Source organism: Leptidea sinapis, chromosome 47 (assembly GCF_905404315.1).
Source record: "Leptidea sinapis chromosome 47, ilLepSina1.1, whole genome shotgun sequence".
NCBI lineage: Eukaryota > Metazoa > Arthropoda > Insecta > Lepidoptera > Pieridae > Leptidea > Leptidea sinapis.
In genome coordinates, this window is record NC_066311.1 from 3,910,125 (window position 1) to 3,934,040 (window position 23,916).

General features: G+C 35.7%; 1 protein-coding gene across 1 annotated transcript in view; it reads left to right on the forward strand.

The window, feature by feature from the left end:
• LOC126978085 (protein kibra) overlaps nucleotides 1–23,916 on the forward strand; it is a 126,002-nt gene that overhangs the window by 453 nt on the left and 101,633 nt on the right. The gene's annotated exons all lie outside the window — the stretch shown is intronic.

Genomic DNA, 23,916 nt, shown 5'->3' on the forward strand with positions numbered 1-23,916 from the left:
TTAGCTGAACGATAAATATGATAATGCTTGGTGTTAATTGACATTCCATTCGGGTCACAGATGATAAACATTGACGTAAGTTAAAATAAATTGTGAAAAACAAAGTGATCTTGCGACCGTCGCGCTCTGGCGTGAAACACGCGCAACTACTCCGATTTCACACGGCATTCCACAATTGACTAACAACAAATGACCTAAACACAAATTGTGGTTATCATTTTGTTATCCTTTGGAATGCGCATTGTGTCGGATATATCGTTTTCGTTGGACTTTGGTGAGCGGTCGGAATGCAGCTAATGAGGCCAAAGAACTGGTTCAAAAAGTCGCTGAATTTGCGTAGAGTATTCGGTTATGCGTTATAGCAGGATGCTTCATGCTATGGAGAGTTTCGTAAGCGTACATGCGCTCCGCTCCGCGCCGAGCTAAGGGGAGATGGAATGCAACACATAGGCAAGTTGTACGGTGTGAATGACAGGCCGTAGAATGCGGTTCCATGCCTGCGGCAATAGTTGCGCCTTTCTAAAGCGGCGTAGGACCCCCCTGCCCACATTCCCCTCGATATCGCATGCAGGTGCTACCCTATTAAATGCCGATCATGGCTAGTATCTATTTACCATTGTTAATTTGACACCTGCATTGTCTTGGGATCCATAAAGATGAGAGTTACACCTGCAGGATAACGGTAAAGGTATTTTGATCCAATTAAAATTACGAAGGGAGCTGCATGTAAGATTACTTCGTCACAAGTCACAACTCACAACGGTAGTATGCTCATGGTTAAAAAAAGTAGAAGAAACGAGTCTCAGATTAATATTATGGGCGACACAACAATATTAATTGTTGAAGCAATAATATAGCTACACGAGTATATATTGCAATGATTATATTGAGATAGTTTATTTCAAATAAACATATCAATGTAGAGAAATATAAATCGAGATTCTAAATATTAAGGTGGTTTGTATGTCTTGTGATTGGTCCATCTTAGCCAACATTCAACATTATGAATATTATAATCAGGAAGCAGATTTTTGAGGTTCTAGCGCTCGAGTTCAAAAATGATTGATCCATGAAATATTATTGTCACAAACGACATTTTGTCACTAATATTTTTGCAAAAACGTAATAGATTAAACTTAAAATATTGTGATAAGAAAATGTAGATACAAATTGTCTTAGGATTCGAGTATTCGACGCTCAATTTGCTCTCCAGGTTGCGGGAAATAAATCACCGATTTATTTCGCCACTTTCTGTGCGAATCTGCTCCACACCTACAAATGACCTGCAAATGTTAAGTTCTCTTAGCCCACAAAACACCCAGGAAAAATATCAGCACCGTGGCTAATTGAGGTCTGTAATATCTGCTTTCTCCTCTGGGTTAATATATAATACAAAAGCAAAATTTAATGAATGTCGAGTTGGTTGAAAAGTGGTCCTTGACTAGGGGCTCTAATCTAAAATGGAGTATTGTACTCCATTTCATGTAGATGAAATTTATAATCTATAATACTATTACTAGAACTCTAATATAATCTTTTTAATTAAAATTACTAATTAGTACTATTCGCTGTTATAACTTTTACGATGTTTGCACAATTCACTTAATTGGGTAGATATTTTGGGAAACTCGGGTGTTGATGAACGCAGCCACAATCAGTCGCGTCAAAATTTATCGCCACTAATGTCAATTTGACAAGTTGTATTGTTAGAAATAAACATATTAATTAATTTTAATAATTGTTTGTTACTCCTTTGTATTTTACAGTACTCTTCCGATGTACTCTACATCTTAAAAGTTGTCAACCTTATTCTTGACTAAGGTACGTATTCAAGAAGGTTTTGTCTCATGTACAGTTCTAAAGACTGCGAACACACAAAAAATACAAAACACACTTTTTCATGGATTACCTAGTGGCACACTTCCTGGAATACGATCCATAATATTATGCTGCCTAAATAAAACTTTTGAAAAAAATGTTTGCCATATTACCTAGTTCTGAAAAAGATGGATAGTCATCAATCTAGCATACCAAAAATTTCGGTGTAAAATTCAATCGATTTTTACACCCACATTTTGGTTTACCTCGGACTATTTAGATACAATATTTCATCGAAATCACTTGGGTAGCTTAGCCGTGAAAGAGTAACAGACGTAAAGTTACTTTCACATTTATAATATTAGTATGGATGGTTCTCATAAGGTCTAATTGAAGCAACGAAGCTATGGATTTCAATTTCAGATGCTGTGAATAGAAATAACCATTTCCGGCACTTTAACTCCTATGAATAATCTGCTTTTCAGTTCAGCTGGATTGACACCTCTCAGGATTCTTGAAAAAACTCATAAGTTCTGAGCGACACTTCAATTGACTTGAATTGACATAAGATGCTAAGTCTCATTTGCTTCACGGCCGAAATAGGTTGTTGTTATTATCTAGATATTATGTAGTTGGCAATAAGTAAAGACTTATCTTTGCTTATTGAAAGCAACTAAGCCAATTAAAAATGGCTAAAAATAACTGGAATGTGATGAGTACACTCGTATGACCAACAATCAACTAAAGAGAAACTAATTAGTGCGGCGAAGTTGACGTTATTGCATTCGAGGTCTCGGAAATTTAGCTTTTTTGTAGTTGATATCGACAGACGGTGTTCGGAGAACAAATAAGTTAATAACAAATAGTTACTCTTGTGTCAATAACAGACTATAATATACTCTATGGCGCTTGCAAGTTTGGGCCACTGAGTCGGACTTGCGGGGAATACTCCACTTAACCGCATGGCACTTTGTACAACGGACGATCCCTTAATATACAGTTAACAGTACATACTCTTTTTTTTTATCAAATATTTAAAATTGTGACAAGTTGGTTATTATATACAAGGCATTGAAGAGCCTAAACAAATGTAGAAACTAACAAACTAGAGTTCAACTAATAGTTAAATCTTTATTTTTTTTGTTATCGGAAGCCAGCCGTTGAGATGTTTCTAGTTAAAAAAGTAAATCAAAAAAGCAAAGGGGAAATTTCGCAGTGAATGCTCCCAATTCGCTCAGTAGTTTTTACGTGATTTTTGCCTCAAAAGTAATTTTTTTTAGACCGAAACACAGTAATGCTTATTCATTACTGCTTCATGGCAGAAATAGGCGCCGTAAATCTAGGGAATCTAGCCGGCATCCTTTGCAAAAGAGCCTCCCGCTGGTCCCAAAGTATTTTACATTTAAAATTTATCTGCAGAAATATAGGAAATAGGCAAAAGCACATATCCTTACTCGCAGAAAATTTTAATTTAATTTAATTAGCAGTATTAGCATGTCAGCTTCATTCGCAAGTGTAACCATTGTATATAACTCGAGGAAAAACCGCCTATTGTCTCGTTAAAGGAAACGCTCAAGACAATGATAGCGCCGATTTACAAGTGAGTGGGAACGTATACCCGGCTTTATTTCTTTAATTATACGCAATGTATCAATGCTAAGTGCATTGTGCTGCTCGCATTCCAGGCGATAGCGTATAATTTGATGTAACAAGAGAAATTTGCATTAAAATCGTCAGACCTGAGAATAAGTAATGCAAACTCATGCGGTGTATAAAGAGGTAGGTAGTTTGCATTTTGTTATAAAGTATAATCTAAAAAATGTGTATGTATGTTAAATTCACCTTGAATTGAAAGTCAAAATCTACCATTGTTCGATTTCAGTCCAGTAGATACGAAATTGTAGGACTTATGGGTTTGAACAAATTTGATGCGGGCATGTTTGTAAATATACTTGCCTTGTCTGTTTGAATCCATAAGTCTTATTTGTTGAAGACTGTATAGTTTGCTTTTCCTTTTATTAACTTTTTTTGTTAAGTTATTTTTCTTTTATTTTAGTGTTAATGTACTTAGATTATAATGGAGCTGACACGTACATACATATAAAAGCCCCTAAATAAATAATGAAAAAAAAAGTCTTTCACATAGCAAAACATAAATAACTCATTTACTTTTTATGTTCTATAACCAACATGGCAAATTATTTGTCCAAGAAGTTAAAACTATTTTAAAAACAGAACTATAAGTAAACATACACAAACAAACTGTTGTTGTTGACAGTGTTGCTTGGTCAATTAATATCTAGAATATCGATATCACTTCTCACTATACTACAGGTTGATTTAACTTGATGGTGTCAGATATCCGTGACGCTGTGCGCGCGCATTGTAGAATTTTTACCCTAAACGCACCATAAGAAGTATACCTTTAATAAGATAAAAATTGGTAGAAATATAAGACACGTTATTTATTTCATGCTTATGTATTTCAATTTTCTACGGTACTGACTTCTAACACACTTCCCTGGTTTTGTTCAATACGCTTAATTATGAGAGAATTTCATGTGAAATGTATTTGTCTCTTATTTGTGTATGTCTTAAATATAAAGAAAATACGCATACTAGAAAATTTATCCAATGTAATTCTTTCCTTTTTTATGAGATAAAGAGACAAGCACGGCGTTCGCCGTATAGATAGGCTTAGCAAGACTAAAAATCATCATATTCTTTCTTTTCGAGTGGCAAATAATGTTCATAATGTAATGGGTTCCAAGTAGGAAAAGAACCAGCGGTTGAAAATGCTACTACTAATTATACTAAATACAAACATAACATTGATACAAAATGCGGAGTGATTACTATATTGAATACTAATGCAATGTAAATCAGAATCTACATCACATTCGGATGAGAAATGCTTCATTTTAGAGGAAAGTTTCGGAACACATCAAGACCCCAGGAAAAGTACAAAAGTCTACTTTTGCTGGGATCTTATTGCTTCGCCCAACGAAAGACTCAATTTTCCCAAGCTCAGCTCAGCCCAGAATATCTTTCGTATCATAACATCCTTTGTTACTAAAAATTCTATATTGAAATTGGTACTCTTAAATGTTACTACAATTGCTTCAAGCGCATAAAACTTATATACGCCAACACTAAGTTTTTCCGGAGACACGATAAATTAATATCTTCACCGTAATAGGTAATTTATTTGTCATTTCGTTATGCAACATTAGTTGTAATTTCCATTTTATTAATATTGGCAGTATAGCTGTGTTTAAGATTGTGTAACATAACCATGTGTAAACATCTTCTTCCCACGCATAGCGTGTGCCTTAGACCATGACGCTGGAGGGGTTAAGGCTTGTCCTACGGGAGAGAATAAACGATTTTTAACCTCTTTATGTATACTTTTATATCATTGGTTAATGAACCAATTAGGAATTCATATAAAAGAACGATTATTAAGAACTTTTATTCCACACTTAAATATTCATTATGACAAATATTTGCATTAATTTCACTTTTTTTAACGAAACTACACCAGTAAGAAGCACCTTTGCACAGGATGCCGGCTAGATTATGGGTACCACAATGGCGCCTATTTTTGCCGTGAAGCATTATTGTGTAAACATTATTGTGTTTCGGTCTGAAGAGCGTCATAGCTAGTTAAATTACTGGGCAAATGAGACTTATATCTCAAGATGACGAGCGCTATTATAGTGCCGCTCAGAATTTTTGGGGTTTTCCAAGAATCCTGAGCGGCACTGGCTTGGCATATCAATTACCATCAGCTAAACGTTCTGCTCGTCTCGTCCCTTATTTTCAATAAAAAAAAACACATGAAGTGACGACTCGCTCGTCTCTCGCATGTATGCCTGCCTGGTTAAGCATATGCAATAGTAGTTAGAACTAACTCTATGGCAAATGTTCGAACATGAATAGCTTTTGATTCCGACCACCTAGAAACCCAAACTCAACGGTTTAAGTTTTTCTCATCACTCTTTTGAACAATATATTGCTGGTCTGTTCTTATTGTGGTTGCTGAGAAATAATATTTCCAACGCCGTCCTTCTGTTTTTTTCTTTTCGTTTTTTATTTGTCTTTTTTTCCTTTCTATATATAAATTTCATGACTTTTTCTTTGCAAATCATCTCTTTTCTCATACGTCTTGTCATATTTAAATATTCCTCATTTTTTTTAACGTTTACGTGTTCCTAGCAGGACGTTATTAAAGCTACATTGTTTTGATTCCACTGCCTCAAAAATATTCCCAAGTTTCTCTATAATATAATATAGTGTTATATATTCCTTCGATATTTATAAATTAAAATACCCCTTTGGTTGCCTTCAGATAAGCTTAGCCCCTTGAAAGAAGGATTAAGGTTTAAGGTTTTGAATTAAAAAAAGAAGACTGTATTCAAAAAGTTATACTTTGACTTACAAAAGGCGTGAAACATTAACTTCGTCATCTATTTGTTCTGTTCTCAGATAAAGTGTTTGGCAAGTCGACGCCATATCTGTATTTTGAAGGAGATTGTACTTCGAATGTCCTTTTAATGTATTTACAACTGTCAACTGTGGTAATTTGTATGTGCTCTAGGTTTATCATTTAGGAATTTCTTAAAAGATTAAAATTATGTTTGCGACAAAAATTATAACAATTTAAGGAACTTCTTTGCATATTATGCCTTCTTATTCAGGGTTGGCTATTGTTTCTGGAAAAAGTTTAGAGTTTGTTTTTTAGAGTTTATCACTTATTTTATTACGTTTTTTATTTCTTTTTGTTAGAGGGGCATTGTAGCTGCTTTCAAAATGCCTATATTGTATGGTTATTGTACTTCAAACAGTATATATAGTTCAGAAAATAGAAAGTTATCTTTTTTGTAATTGTACTTACAGAAATGTGAACTCTTCAATCCTTTATTACTGAACCTTTTCATCTGGCATTCATGTATCTGACATTTTAACTCTTTTTTGATACTATCAAAAAGATCATTCACATTAACTGAATTATTTAATTCATCTCTGTACGATTTCTCTTACTATACTTCTTCTACCGCATTTATCACTGGGAGTGTTCCGAAGAGCTATTTCATCTGATTCCTGCCGCCGAATTCCACATTCACACGACACGTCACAAATTAGGATATCATCCCAACCATTTGGATGTGTCTCGGTCCTCCACAGTGCGGTTTTCAAGGAGCTTTCTTCCACGTACTACAAAGCTGTGGAATAAGCTGCCTTGTGCGGTGTTTCCGGGTCGATACGACATGAGTACCTTCAAAAAAAGCGTGTACAGCTTCTTTAAAGGCCGGCAACACTTCTGTGATTCCTCTGGTGTTGCATGAGAATGTGGGCGGCGGTGATCACTTAACACTAGGTGACCCGTACGCTCGTTTGTCCTCCTTTTCCATAAATAAAAATATATCTCTATGTAAACTTTCACTATCCCAAGTATCATAAGAACCCAAAGTTTTACCAACATTGTAGACTATCGTGAAGGACATTCTATCGCATTTCGTATGCCCTTTAAATATACCACAACTGTGTAGATTTGGACGCACTTGAAGTTTATCACTACAATTATGTGATAAAAGTACTCCCGTTTCTAATCGAAAATAAAATTCCATTCTTATCTTGTCGTAACACGTTACGAGTTATTTATTTAATATTATGATTTATCTTTCAGTGTCGCGTTTGTCATTTATCATTTTTGATTTAAATACGCGATTTCTGTATTTTTTTACTGCCTTCTTTTTTTTAAGAGCGACTCCTTTTCGATCCGTGCCTCGTACCAATATAGTTTCTGTTTTCAAATTCACATGTACGTTTATTTGACGCTTTATAAGGTCGGCAACCATCTTGTGATTCCTCTGGTGTTCCAAGAGAGGATAGCCACGGTGATTACATACTATCATATGTATCTATGCTCGTTTGACTTCCTACTTACCCCCTTCTCTCTTGGCAAAAATAAATGTTTCTACGTTACAAGAAGTCTCGTTCTCAACAGTTGGGTACGTAAAGCCTGGAATTATACTAAAACCTTGCACACTTTATTCCGTCTTTTTAAATGCATCCGGATTGACAATCAGTTGTCAAAATTTGGTAAGAAATCGTAAAAAGTCGTTAAAAATACCAAAACAATATTTGGCATAAATAAGTATATTAAATTTCATCGAATAGTTCTTCCACACGCAACGTTTATGGTTCTGGTTTCCTTTCCAACTGTCCAAACGTAAGAAAGCACTTCTTCGGACATCTCAAAACATTTACAAGAGGCAAGGGCCGAGGCATATATGTACTCGTACAACATAAAATTTAATAGTCATTCATTTGATTTGCATACGGTAGCTGTTGATTATCTTACTGACGCCAAGACATTGGCCACCAAAGAATGCTGCTATAAACAACATTTCCTCATATTTCGACTCGGAATGGATCGGCCACGAACCTGTCGCTACGAGCGCGTTTTAACGCGGAGCGAGCAGCGGGTAAGCATACACAATGTATGAATATTCCTTCTGACAACTGACATCGTTCAAGAGATTCTAGTGTTGCTTGTAACCTGTAGGCTCGCTTGCCTTTGTATTGAGTAAAAAAATGGTGATTTACAAGACAGTGCGAATTGGACTCACGCTCAAAGGGATATAGGATATAACACTTTATTTTTCAAAAACCATTGTTAAACATTTATTTTTAAATTTTATTTAACTTTTCAGAGTAATTACTCTATGGTACTCTGTAACTAATAAATACAGCCAGACAGACAGACGGAATGATGCACTTTGAAGTTAGTAATAGGATCTCGTTGGTTATCAGAATCGGAATCCTAAAATTAAAGCATGCAAAATTGATCTCCAAATAACGCCAGCAGTTTCCTAGCTGGTTGTTGAAACATGTAGGAAAGATGGAGATTTCCTGTAAAGTGTGTTAGACGATCGAGATGTTTAATAACGATTATCCTAATTATCTCAAGAATTTATCGTTTTTTCCTAAACTTTCTAATCTAAAATAAAACCAACTTCCCTTCAGATAAAAGAATTTGTCTAATCGTGAATGACAGACTTCAGAAGTAGCAACGAATAAAAATCAAGCTAATTCGAAAACTTGTACAGGGAGTCGGTTGAAAAGTGTACTTTATGTGTGTTATTCATAAATGCGAAAGTACCTTTGTCGCTACAGAATTACATGACAGGAAGAAGTGTTTTTAAACTTGGACTAACTTATTTTGCGTTTATTATAATGAAAATATTTTATTTGTTGCATTCGTTCGTGGTTAAATCGCCGCGTTAGTGGCCATACCGTAATGGCCACTGGACATACGCGATTCCAATCTGTGTGATGATGGAACGAAAGCGACACTGGACCGCTATCCGGCTTGGGAACATTGTTATTTACGGGTGTGCTTTAACGTACAATTAATAATTGTTGACGTGCAGTCGAAACTGTGGATTCACGTGCCTGTCATGACTGAAGCTGAAATGTAATGTAAGTTTTAATTTACCGATGACTGACTGTGAATTGTTATATATATCTTATACAATTGCTGACCCGGCAAACGCTGTTTTGCTATATACATTGTATGATTTGTCATATATGTAATTATTTGACATGTAATGATAATATATTATCTAATAAAATACAAATAATAGACGTTAATTATATAATTAACTAGCTGACCCAGCAAACGTTGTATTGCCGATATTAAAATCGCGATACAAAAGTAACTGTTGATCGTAGATGGGTGAAAATTTGAAGTTGTATGTATTTTTTAAAGCTGACTTATAATCAAAAAATTAAACAAAAAATGTCAAAAAAATTAAAAAAAAAATTGGCGTGGACCACCCTTAGCATTTAGGGGGATGAAAAATAGATGTTATCCGATCCTCAGACCTACCCAATATGTACTCAAAATTTCATGTCAAGCCGTTTCGATGGAGTTTAACGACAAAAATCGCGACATGAGAATTTTATATATTAGATTATAAAATATGTAAGATATTGATTTCTGATAGGTTACACCTATCTAATTTTTATAAAAGAATAAGATAGCAAAATCGATATCTTATTATTTATTTTACAATACACCCAACTATTTGGCAACCCGGTCCCCTGCTTCTATTGAGCGGGTTAGTAGGTTCATAAGCACTGCTTCTATTGAGCAGTGGTGTAACTTTTTGGACTCAGCTTCTATTGAGCAGAGTAATAACTTACTAACGACTGCTCCTATTGAGCAGAGTATTAATTTAATAAACACTGCTTCTATTGAGCATACATGGACAAACAGACAGACATGACGAATCTATAAGGGTTCCGTTTTTGCCATTTGGCTACGGAACCCTAAAAATTATGTATTTTATTCGAATAAACCTACGTAGGAACCAGACAGTCGCGACGTAGAAAATTTTTTATTAATACCAGCGCCCTCTTTGAGGAATCAAATAGTCCGCTTAGTAATATTTTCTCTATTATATACTTTTAATCGATTAGCTACTCTAGTAATATGGTTGTAAGTTCAAATTTGTTTGTATTCTATTCCTTTTCATTATCCTAACCCATTGAGCTTTATATAGGTAGATTAAGGAAAACTTAATTCCTATATGGCACTACGTGACTATGACAGCTGTGAACATGTCGAAAAAATAGTGGCCAACTGTTGGCCTCTATTTTCAGCAACACGCACACTAAAACAGTGACGTTCGCGAGTGTAAGACCTAGCTGTCGTGCACACTAAAGTAATAAACCTGGCCTGTTGTTATGCATTGCCTATAAGCAAGAGGCTCTATTCAGACTTTTAAATTAAAGTTCCGCTGGTTCAAGTTTGCATTGAGGCTTCCAAAAATGTCACTTTAAGCCGTTCCCATCTGACATTTTATCATTATTAGTTTATCTAGCCATATAATATGGTGTTGAGATGAAAATTATTATTTGATAACCATATTGGGGACATAATATAACCGAGAGGCCAATTATCACTAATCCTTGGTTTTGCATAAATCACACAGCTTTATCCGGAATCGCAAAAATGTGCCTTATTGCCTTGTAATAGGACACTGTTTCTATTAACCATTGATGTTGGTTTTGAGATCGTAAGCGTATTGGAATGCGAACCACCTGTAGTAGAGATAAGGTGATAGAAAAGTAGTCTAGTTCTAATTCCATTGTAATAAGGTTTTTAATTGCTTAGAAAAGTTATGTTCGATTCGGGTATTTTGTATTCAGAATTTGTAACTGGACGAATTTTAACGGAATTTTACGTTATTACAGTTAATGTTTGACTACAGGGAGTATAATATATGTTAGATTATTTTTATTCGCTAGATAACAATTGTGTTTTACAAATTTACATTGATATCTTTGTAAGATATTTACAATTTACTGTTTTTATAATTTTATCTATATTCTATGCGCTGTGCAAATTTCTACCTAATGTGGTTTATTCATAATTGTTTTTATTGTTTGTATGGTACAAAATGTGTAATACTTAGATTAAGGATTGGTCTCCGCTGCGCTCCAACTAGATACCGCAGGCGTAGTGTCAAAGTGCGTCAACTAATACTACGCCAAGGTGGGCGTACTCGAGTCAGTGTCGAACAATGTGTGACGTTGACGTGCCCCATGTTCTGTTAAACTTTGCTAATAATTGAAACTCAAATGCCGGGTTGCATAGTAAAACTTTGTAAAAATAATACTACAAGAAATAAGAAAGACACTGGGATCACATATCATCAGTAAGTATTTTGTATTTTAAATTTCAATGTAAAATAACACGAAGCGTATGTTACAAAATTTGAAACATGCGATTGAGTGTCAAGATGCCACGCACACAAGCATCTAATAGTTGCCGTTATAAAAAAGCTATTGTTCTTAGGTAGTGCGGTATCTAACTGGAGCGCAGCGGAGACCAATCCTTAATCTAAGGTGTATTGGTAAATTGCACAAATAATATTAAAATTCAAACTTTTCACATGTAAGAAGAGGGCTATTTGCGTTATTTATAACTTCCATCCCAAAGAATTATTAAGGCGACACTAAATGCCAGCGACCTTGAGCGATATGAGTTCACGGCTGCCGGCCCGCCATCTATGTAACAAAGCCAATATTTTCAAAATTCTTGCGTGGAAAACAGCTTATATGCTTACAATCCTCGTTATTCAATACTAATCTGAATAAATGAACCTACACAAAAAAGTACAAGCTATAAGAATAACTTTTCTGAGAGAAGTACCAAAAAATGCGTCACGCCATGCCAAAAAACTTGTTTAACTTCAAAGAATAGTGGTAGTTCAAAAAGGCTCGGCAGTTTTAACTATAACCAACAGCAACGATAAGCAACCTACAAATAAGACTTAAGGATATGTGTAAAAGGATTAATTATTGTTCATAGCTCGAAATGCTATACTTTCACCACAAAACTTGTCTAAAACACCATGTTCGCGTGTTTTCTGCTTACTCTTCGCCTTGATAGAAAAATTCAAAAATTCAATGAAAAAAAAATCCTTTTTAACTATTTATTTTCTATTCTTGATAATGTAGTGAGTTTTCTAGAAACTATGACCATGTTTATACCAGGAACAATAATACACTATGCCTTAAACTACTCGGTCAAGTAGGGTTAGTAATGTTTTGTTGGACAATGTTCATACCATGATCCCAGAAAGTGTACCAAACTATGTGTTGCAAAACTCAAAAGAATTGACTAAAAGCATTATTATGGTAAAGGATAATTTTTTTTTAAAGGTTACTTACTATTACACTACATATACAGGGTGTCCCAAAACTCAATGATAACCTGGTACCGGGCGAGAGGCCAAGGTATACCAGTTATGAAAAAAATAAGAAAAAAATCTATGTCACTAAGTCAAGCGATGATAGACATTTTTCGAAAATGTTAAAAATTTGACACCCTTTGTCGCATTTTTAGGTACTATGATCGCAATTTTCACAATTTTACAGTGATTTTTTTAATAATGTTATCTCAAATAACAGTCCTATTAATGGTAACCACAAATGAAAGTAATAATCATTGTTAACTAAGTAAAATAAATTAAATTTTGACGAGTTATGGTTTATAAAATTTATGTCAGTCAACTTTGACACTCTACGTTGGCAAAAAAATGTACTACACTACCTATGGCAAGTTTTTTTAAAAGATGGCCCATTTAGTCTAGATTTCAAAATAGTACAACACTTGCCTTTTCTTGCCAATAAAACTGCTATTTCGTATGCTATGTATAGATCCCTCAGTAAAAAAAAATACCTGATATTCTTTTGTTTGAAAAGTTCGAAGTCTCCATTGTTTGTAATGAACAAAAATGATAAAAAGAAATGGATAGTAGTTATGGTATTTGTCAAAACGAGACGTCACTATCCGTCTCACTCACAACGACTCATCAGTCGTTCATAATAAAATTTAAACAATAACATTTAGTACGCATCGTTTCTTCGTTTACTGCGCTTCTCTCGTAATCGTGTTACTTTCGTACTATCGACTTTGGCTTGTGTTACCCTGGACTTGATACTCTATCCGTACTTGATGACTCTGGCTTTGTTTTTGGACTTTGTGCTGTGCAAACTATGTGTGAACAACATGCCGCATTTGTACACACCGCAAGAGTATGCAAATATGCATCTTATCTACGGTGAGTGCCATTGTAATGCCTCTGCGGCAGCTCGACTGTATCGGGAGAGGTACCCGAATGTGGAGCGGCACCCAGATTATCGTGTCTTCCTAAATGTGCACGCATCATACTCGGAAGGACGATTACCCAGTGCTCGTACATCTGGTGGGAGACCTCAAGGAAACTACGACGCTGAAGTTGAAAATGACCCCAGTACCTCAGTACGTGCGATTGAAATTGCAACGGGTGTGGCGAAGAGTACCGCACATCGAATTTTAAAACGATACGATTTTCATCCTTACCATGTACAACGTGTGCAGAGCTTGTTACCACGTGATCACGCACCCAGAGTTGATTTCTGCAGAACCATGTTAGCGAAAATTCGTGAAGATCCGGATTTTCTAAATAAAGTTTTGTGGACTGACGAATCGACATTTAAAAGAGATGGTTATTTAAACTTACATAACCTTCATAGTTGGCATACGGAAAACCCGCATTTGATGCGTGAGGATCGATCCCAATACCAATTTAAAGTCAACATGTGGACAGGAATATTAAATGGTCAAATAATTGGACCATTTGAATTCACTGAAAATTTAGATGGCGCCACCTACTTGCATTTTCTTCAAAATGATTTGCCGACATTGCTAGAAGATGTACCACTCAACATCTACAGAGAAATGTGGTATCATCAAGATGGTTGCTTGTTGGTTGCTGGATGGTTGTTGGGGATGCATAAAAGAAAAGGTCTACTCAAAACCTATTCAAAATGTAACAGAATTGCGCCAAAAATTGATGCAGCATCAGAAGAAATCAATGCGAGGAGATTTGCAAGACTGGTGAACAGGTCATTTCTGAGGCGATGCAGAGCTTGTATTCGTGCTGGAGGGAAACAATTTGAGCATCTGCTTTAATTTTAGGATAATAAAGTGTTACGATAATTTACCGTTTTATTTTGATTAAATTTTCCATGAGTTCCTTTCGCAAAAAATACGAAATAGCAGTTTTATTGGCAAGAAAAGTGGCAAGTGTTGTACTATTTTGAAATCTAGACTAAATGGGCCATCTTTTAAAAAAACTTGCCATAGGTAGTGTAGTAGATTTTTTTTCCAACGTAGAGTGTCAAAGTTGACTTACATAAATATTATAAACCATAACTCGTCAAAATTTAATTTATTTTACTTAGTCAACAATGATTATTACTTTCATTTGTGGTTACCATTAATAGCACTGTTATTTGAGATAACATTATTAAAAAATCACTGTAAAATTGTGAAAATTGCGATCACAGTACCTAAAAATGCGACAAAGGGTGTCAAATTTTTAACATTTTCGAAAAATGTCTGTCATCGCTTGACTTAGTGACATAGATTTTTTTTCTTATTTTTTTCATAACTGGTATACCTTGGCCTCTCGCCCGGCACCAGGTTATCGTTGAGTTTTGGGACACCCTGTATATATATATATAGTATATAAAATATAATTAATAAATTTTTTATTAAATTAATTAATTATATATAGTATATATAATTAATTAATTTAATTAAAAATAATATTAATAACTAGCTGACCCAGCAAGCGTTGTATTGGCTATTGCCATCATAGTTAACAATTATAGTTAATCTACCAACTATAGGTAGCTAAAATTAAGTTTGTTTTTCACCTCCTGAGAACGTTAGACAGATACAAAGATTCTAATTAGTTATTCATTTTAAACTATTCATTCAATTTGATTTCTGAACAACGAAGAACACATAAAGGAAAAACAAAATTGTTGTTTTTTTTTAATTCCGATAGTTTTCATATTTATTCACCTTTTAAACCTTCTCTGGACTTCCTCAAATAATTCAAGACCAAAATTAGCCAAATCGGTCCAGCCGTTCTCGAGTTTTAGCGAGACTAACGAACAGCAATTAATTTTTATATGTATAGATTGATGCATGATTGTAGCATATATTTTCGAATTTTGGGTTCAATCAAGAATTCAAAGAAGAAGAAGAAGCATTGTAATGAGTAGGGCATATCACGTAGGTACTTTAGGTGAACCACTTGCTGATTTATTAATTTAAAAAATAAAAAATTTGCTAGTCTGAATCGCACTTGATTGGATTTATATGAGAGGTAGCAAACAGCTGGTTCGCCTGATGGAAAATGAGAAACACCGCTCAAGGACATCTGCTTTATAGTCATGCGGCATGCTTATAAGTTGAGAAATTTTATAGTGAACCTGTGCTAAAGATTAATTTATAAAAGAAACCGCTTCAAATTCTTCAAGATCGTTCATGTTCACTGAACACCAAGTAAACAACTTGAATCTTTGTCCCATATTCCATAAAAATATAACAGCTGTGATGGGTATTACCCATCTTAAAGATATATTAATTGTAAGTTAGTGAGGACTTGCCTAATTAGTTTTAAAGATATTTATTTTTCATTAAAACTTTTAAGTCACTTAAAGTTTTGTGAGGACATAACTATTATTTATAATTTATTTTACTTTAATTAAAACGGTTTACACCAATTACGAATCAGAAATGAGGAGATCCGTGGGAGAACTAAAGTTACCGACATAGTCCAAATGATTGCGAAACTGAAGTGGCAGTGGGCAGGGCACATAGTTCGACGGACAGATGGCCGTTGGGGCAGTAAAGTCCTCGAATAGCGACGTACCGGAAGATGCAGTCTTGGTACGCCCCCCACAAGATGGACCAACGACCTGGTGAGGGCAGCGCAGGACCGTTCGTCGTGGAAATCTTTGCGGGAGTCCTTTGTCCAGCAGTGGACGTCTACCGGCTGATGGTGATGATGACACCAATTACATTAATTACAGATTATTCATTATTAATTCAGACATTCATCTCTCTCACAGTACTTCAGGCATTCTGACATTATTCCCGTCCATTCATCCGCAAAGAAGTCACACTCAGGGTTTGATAAATAATTCTTCTTCGTCGGATTACTCTTGACAGAGCAGTCGTGGTCACGTCGAGCGACGAACGTTTCTACGCCAGTTATCCCTGGCTGTTGCTTCTCTGGCACATGTGTTGAGGGGAGTATTGGTTAGGGCTTTGATCTGTCCACCGCATAGGGGAGCGTCCTCTTGACCTACTGCCGTTGACCCTTCCCTGAACAACAAGTCTCTCTATGGCATGATCTCCCCGTCGCGTGATATGTCCGAAGTATCTGATAAATAATAATAATTGATAAATAACAGCAACATATATTATCTATTTGCTACTATATCTTATATCTTTAAACGAGCAATTCTTGTATCAGATTATATATATATATATAATCTGAATCTCCGAAACGGCTCCAACGATTTTCATAAAATTTTGTGTACAGGGGATTTCGAGGGCGATAAATCGATCTAGATAGGTTTCAATTTAAACAAAGTAGTTTTATCCGTGTTTTAATGAGAGACAGGTACAAAAACATTAGACGTATAATAGCTCAGATGGGAAATTGGGTGATCCAGAAAGCAGACGACCCCGGTTCGAATCCAGAAGTCCTATTAGGTTTTTTTTTGTTCAAGTTTTGTACATTCTTAAAAATCCGAGCAAGGCTCGTCCGGATATTTATATATTATATACACACGACGTGATCGTTAACTATGGGTCTTATGAGGAGGCTAGAGGGCAAAGGAGAGGATAATGCTCGAAGTTTCCCTGTGAGATCGAATCAGAAATAAGAAGATCCGTAGGAAAATCAAAATCACCGACATAGCCCAAATTATTGCGAAACTGAAGTGGCAGTGGCCTGGGCAGACGGACAGCCGTTGGAGCAGTAGTGTCCTCGAATAGCGACCATGTACCTTAAGACGTAGTATTAGACTGATTAGTAGACCGACGACCTGGTCAAGATCGTCGGAACAGGTTAGGTTAGCGTATGCGGGTTGATATATATATACTAGCTGCCCCGACAGACGTTGTTCTGTAGATAATAAAAAAAATACTGTTTTATGGGAATTTGCCAATGATATTTCAAAACATGAAGAATTATTTCGTAAAAATACTCCCTGTTGTTATAATGAAATTGTTTCACAGCGGGACTGTCAAACCGTGCGTCACTAAATTCTCTCATAGAAAATATGTTCATACAAAACAATTAATATTGAAAATAAAAATAATTATGGGTCCCAAATCGAAATAAAAACTATCCTATCTCTCAAGTTGGACCAAACTGCACTCCATGAAGTGATCCCCATTAAAATCCGTTCATTAGTTTAGGAGTCCATCGCGGACAAACAATGTGTCACGTAATATACACTGGCCTTCAAAACTAAGTATCACACTTTTAAAATTGGGATAACGTTTTAAGTTAACAAGATATACTTTCGAAATAAAAAGGACTCCAAAGAGAATTTAATTTTGAACATAAAAACTTTATAGTCGGCAACCTTCTTTTAAGAATTGGCTGAAAAAAAACTTCAAAAACAAAACCATTCCTTTTTCAAAGAGGACGTTTCCGAATTACAATTTTAATAATCACATTTTTCTTTCTGTTTTAAATTTTTTTCAAGATCGATGGGTCTTGTTTTAAAAATTTATGCTAAAAAGCACATAAAATTTATTTATCATGCCTCTTTCAGTTGAAGAATGTCCTAGGATCATGGCTTTTCTGGAACTAGGCATCAGTATGCGTCGCACTGCAAGAATGGTGGTCCAGAAGGTAAAGCGAAGGTACGAAGAGACTGGACACCATCTGAGGAGACCTTGTAATAGCAGACCCAGGTGTACCAGTGCCCGAGAAGATCGTTATATTATTTCCACTGTGTTAAGAAATCGCCACCAAAATCTAGTTGAAGTCCAGCAACAGCTACTTTAGACCCGGAGGGACTACATTAGTGACAGTACAGTGAGAAGAAGACTTGCTGAAGCAAATTTGAAACCCTGAAGACCAGCGAGTGGCCCAAAACTCGCGAGCATCGAGTAGCGAGACTGCGATACGCCCGTGAACACATGCGGTGGGATGAAGAAGAATGGTCAAGAATTTTGTTTGCAGATGAGTCTCGATTCTCCCTTCACACTTCTGATGGAAGGCGAAGTGTTTACAGGCGACCTGGTGAGCGATACCTTCAAGCCTGCATCTCAGAAAGAGACAATACGGTGGAGGCAGTGTACATGTATGGGTTAGCATATCTTCAGAAGGTCGCACAGAGCTAGTAGCCATAGAAAATGGCACCCTCACTGGGCAAAGATATGCTCAAGAGATTCTCAATGAGTATGCAGGGCCGTATTTAGCAAATATGGGTGATGGATCGATGCTGATGCATGATAATGCCCGACCACACACGGCTCATATCGTACAAGAGTATATTCAGGAGGTCGGTATCAGCGTGATGGCTTGGCTATCAAGAAGTCCTGATCTCAACCCGATTGAACACGCCTGGGATGAGCTTGGGAGGCTAGTCAGAAATCGCTGACCATCACCTACTACCCTCAGGGCACTAAAGCAGGCCCTGGTAGAAGAATGGGAGAATATTCCCCAACATCGGCTCCGAAACCTAGTGTTCAGTATGCCAAACCGGCTCGAAGCTCTAATCAGAGCTCGAGGAGGCAATACCAGTTATTAAAAAATTAAATAACATGTACTACATTTTAGTTGAATTATTTTACACTAAACTAAAAATGTATATTTTCATTGTTTTATCTTTTTTAAGTTAAAAATGTTACTAATGTATAATTTTAGTTTCTAAGAATTAAAGCCTATAAAATTTGCAACAAAACGTTTTTAATCTTAAATCTCTATAGTTAAGAAAAAAAATTAACTTAAAAAGTGTGATACTTACTTTTGCAGGCCAGTCTATATATATATACTGCACTCGTTAAGTAATTCAAAACGTTTCAGTAATTTTTGTGCATCGTTTCGCATACATTGTATAAAATGTATGTCTAATATATAAAATTCTCATGTCGCGGTGTTTGCAGTTAAACTCCTTCGAAACGGCTTGACCGATTCTCATGAAATTTTGAGTGCATATTGGGTAGGTCTGAGAATCGGACAACATCTATTTTTCATCCCCTTAAATGTTAAGGGTGGTCCACGCCAAAATGTTTTTTTTTTTAATTTTTTTTGACATTTTTTTTTAAATTTGATTATGAGTCAGCATTAAAAAATACATACAACTTCATATTTTCACCCATCTACGATCAACAGTTACTTTTGTATCGCGATTTTAATATCGGCAATACAACGTTTGCTGGGTCAGCTAGTTATATATGAAATTCTCGTGTCACAGTGTTTGTTGCCCTACTCTTCCGAAACGACTTGATCGATTTTTATGAAATTCTATATGCAGGTGTATTTGGTAGGCCTGAGAATGGGTCGTAATCTATTTTTTAACCTCATAAAATTTTTATTCTATTTGTTTCTATGGTGCTACGTTTACCGAGTCAGCTAGTAGGTATAATATAAAATGCTGAAACTGTAAGTATAGATTTTCAAGAGTGCCAATGAGTTTCGTGCCACTTGTTCTCATTAACAAATTTATCCGAAGCGGTGGTAAAATCTTTGATATTCGTAATATGTATAATTTTAACTTAAGTGAATCAATGAATTTACTTTTTTTCTATAGCAATTTATAATACCAAATAGGTAAAAATATACGAAATTATTGTTCGCTGTAACAGTTCCGTGTAGAGCTGTTGAGTGAGGAATTTGTTGACTGTTGCCACTTCCTAAATGTATTCATTCAGCGCAACGTATGGACGATGTTTGGTTTTGTTTTCTGATACAAACTTCGATGGTCCAATAACAATCCGTTGTTTTCACATATCAGTCTTTGTTGCGGACTCTCACCTCGGAGTCCCCGGTTCGATTCTCACTCGCCACGTACCACTGTTGTTTCGGTACAGTACAGTTATAGAACAGTATTCTAACGTCATACTAGGGCGCCTGAATCGACGCACGCACACATATAAATGATTTATACGGCCGCAACGCAATCTTAGCAATATTTTTAAAAGTTGCAACCTGGCGGGTATAGGCCTCTTCGAAAAGTTCCCATGGTTTTCTAGTCTTTGCTTTTGTAGTTCAGTCCTTTCCAGCATTTTTTTTAATTTCGTCAACCCAGCGTTCCTTAGGACGACCCGCAGCTCTGTTTCCACTTGGACCTGCCCAGTTTATAGCCATTAGCCAAAAACGTCCATCTTTCATCGCTCAATAACACGACTGAGCTAATAATAAATCACCTAAATACCTATTACTGTGGTTTTTTAATGTAAAGATTAAAAGGAGGTTAATTGTTATTGCTTATTTTTTTTTAGTTTGTTAAGTTAAGAATTTTGTTTTTCTTTTGTCTTTTTGATGTACTTAGATTATAATGGGGCTGACATGTACATACGTATAAAAGCCCCTAAATCAATAAAGAAAAAATAAATAAAAAAATAAATACCTATAAACCGTAAATTCGGCATTAGAGTGAGAGCACACGCTTTTGTCCTCTAATTCCATAAAAACAAACAATTAACCATGTTCATGTACTTTCTATGATTTGGAAAGTGCTCGTCTGAAAACGACCATTACGACGCATTGGTTGAGTCTTGTTATTAATATTATAACGTTTGTAAAGCATCTCGTACAATGTCAATACATTACATAAGCCTTGAAAGCATAATTTTACCTTTCCATACTTACATCACACGCAGTCGATAAAATTATTTTATCGACACTTGGACCAGAGACAGACAGGCAATTTAATGCTTATTCAAACTTTAGCATTATTGAATCATCAAATAGTGTAATCTGTTGATTTTGCTTCCAAAATTTGAAGAAAATTCTTTGCCTGAGCGATAGAAATCTATTAACTTGAGTCTTTTGATAAATAACGTAACAGTTAAAATAATGACAAATATCTCGGCATTTGAGTCTCGTGCCAGAGTTTGGCGAGTCAACATTTCCTGAGGATGCCTCGTGTAGAGGCGAAACACGTGTTGAATTGTTTAAAGACAAATATTGGCGGAATGAATAGGTACAAAAGAAAACTCAAAACATTTGGATAATTATGGATTTCCGCAAAGCAACGCCTACTTCAATAAATTTTGCAATACCAAATGGCTTTAACTTTTTTTATGAATGCAAACATTTTTCATAAATACCCTTGAAAGTCATCTAGGAGAATCCTTTTACTTCTGAGTAACTCTGCTGTCCTTCCTTCGTACGTTTGTCTGCGTGTATTGGTGAGTTGTATCTCAAAAACTGCAATACTTTGACATCAATTTATACAGGATGTGTTATTGTTGCCGCTATAACAATAAAACCATGAATTTGGGATAATGTGCGAGGTAGGGAACACTATTGATCGGTTTTTTATTACTATAAATATTATCTGTTCATATATGATCATAACTAATCATAATTTCATTCAAATCTGTTGAGCCGTTTATGCGTGATAATGATAGTAGGGTTCAAAGTTAAATTTCGGTTCATTATTTAACAGTTGGTAACAGAGCACCTTATGGAAGGCTTCGAGTCGTGACGCAAACGTATTTGTCGCACGTGCTGTATTTTGTAGTCGTCTCCGTGACGAACTCGGCTGGTATGCATCGTGATTCAGACGGAAAACCTATATATATTCACTGTTTATATAATCCACTACCCGTTTGACTACAACCTGAACGATTGACTGAACACTCTCCAAAACTCAATCGTCGACTGTTTCCCTTGTGAGCGATAGCCCAACGTATTCGCCGATCATCTAAAGTGCAATTTCGGGCATAGTTCGAAATTTATTACATGCCGGGTTCACATATAATGAATTAGCCTTTCCCGCCCGCTTCGCTGGGCGAATTTTAAAAGAAAATAAATTAATTAAGGAACGTTGGAATTAAAAAAATAACTAGCCATAAACCATCTATCAAATCCATAAATTTCGCATCAAATGGTGGTAGTTTCATGTCGATAATATCAGTGGTTAAGGCGTGATTGTGTCTATATTGAGACTACGGCAAAATAAAGCTAAAGAACGAAAGAGAAGAAGGGAGACCTTTACCTAATTAATGTTATGTGGACGCTCTCCGCCGGACGCAACATGGCGGTCTTTTTACACGAGTCAAAGGACCTCGCCGAGTGCGGGTTCGGACAATGCTGAGCCAACGTGAAGAGCCTGTATTGACTATAGACTCAAACTTATAATGTAATGTTATTCTTTTCTGCAAGATGGAAATACTGGTAAAATTTCTAGGAGATTCACAAAATCTGGCCGAGACTAACAATTTAAAAAATCTTATTTATATTTGAGTACTGAAGCGAAACAATCAACAAATGTTTGCACTTACTGTGATTGGTTTAAGACCCCTAGCTTAGTAACCATGGTCACTAACCACTGGGCTGAGAAGTTGTGAAATAATACCACCAAAATGTACTTGGTATGTCCGAGGAATGTATCAGAGAGTACAAATTGTCTAACACCGAGGACCTTGGCTTGTGACGTTCATCGGCTAGATCGCTTCACATTCGTTCACACTCGGCGCTGGAATGTCGTTTGTCAATGATCGAGTGACGTCATACCGATTATGGTTGTCCGAAATTTATAGATAAACGAAGAGATATATGATTTATAAGCCCTGAAAAGGCGGTGAATAGCTTCCAAGAGGCCAATCAAGACATTGCTCAGAAAGACTGTAACAACTGATTTATACCATGACTCCAAAGAATGCAAGTGTATAAATAGTGAAGGGGCATACTTCTAAGAAGAATAAATATAAACATAATATGCGACATTATGTATGACAATCAAGAAACCTACAATATGTCCTAAGTTCAAATACCAATAGGTCAAAACAGAGATGAAGTGAAAAACGACGCCACCAAAGCGTTCCATAGATCGGTTATTGAAATGCTAAGAGCAGGAATCTAGTTAAATTATCAATTCGCATATTTAGGATCGCTTTTATGTATACATATCGACAAAATATTGCTCGCCAACGAGTGACATACATTCATTACTACCTGAGTCTATAGTTATTCATTGTTAGTCTTTTAATTATCACATTTAATGGTATCATGAACTTAATGAGCTTAAATGTTATCTCATTAAAGTGATCTTTGTTATGGATCCTATTTATATTTATCATTCGTAAGTTTATTAAAATCTTAAACTAGGAAAGTTAATACTAGTAATCTTTAGGTAAAACTTTTGGGTAAAAATCTAAGAATCAAAGGTGACGTAAGATGTAAATGTTTATATATCTGTAGTTGTTCTCGTTTGGCTCGGTTCAGGAATTTTATATCAAGTATTGGATCATCCGCCCGACGTGCTTCGTCGAACCCATTGCGTTCTGTTTAATTTGATTATAACTGCGCTGAATGTTGTGTGTCAGCGGATCGGAATGTGAGAGGAAATCACGTTGGCTCCTAAAACACTTCCTTTATCGGAGCGGATAGTCTGGTAATCCTTGAACCCTTTGTCTGGACATTATTATAAAATTTTGCCCCGTTACAATGAATTGTAAATTATAAGACCACATGCCCATCA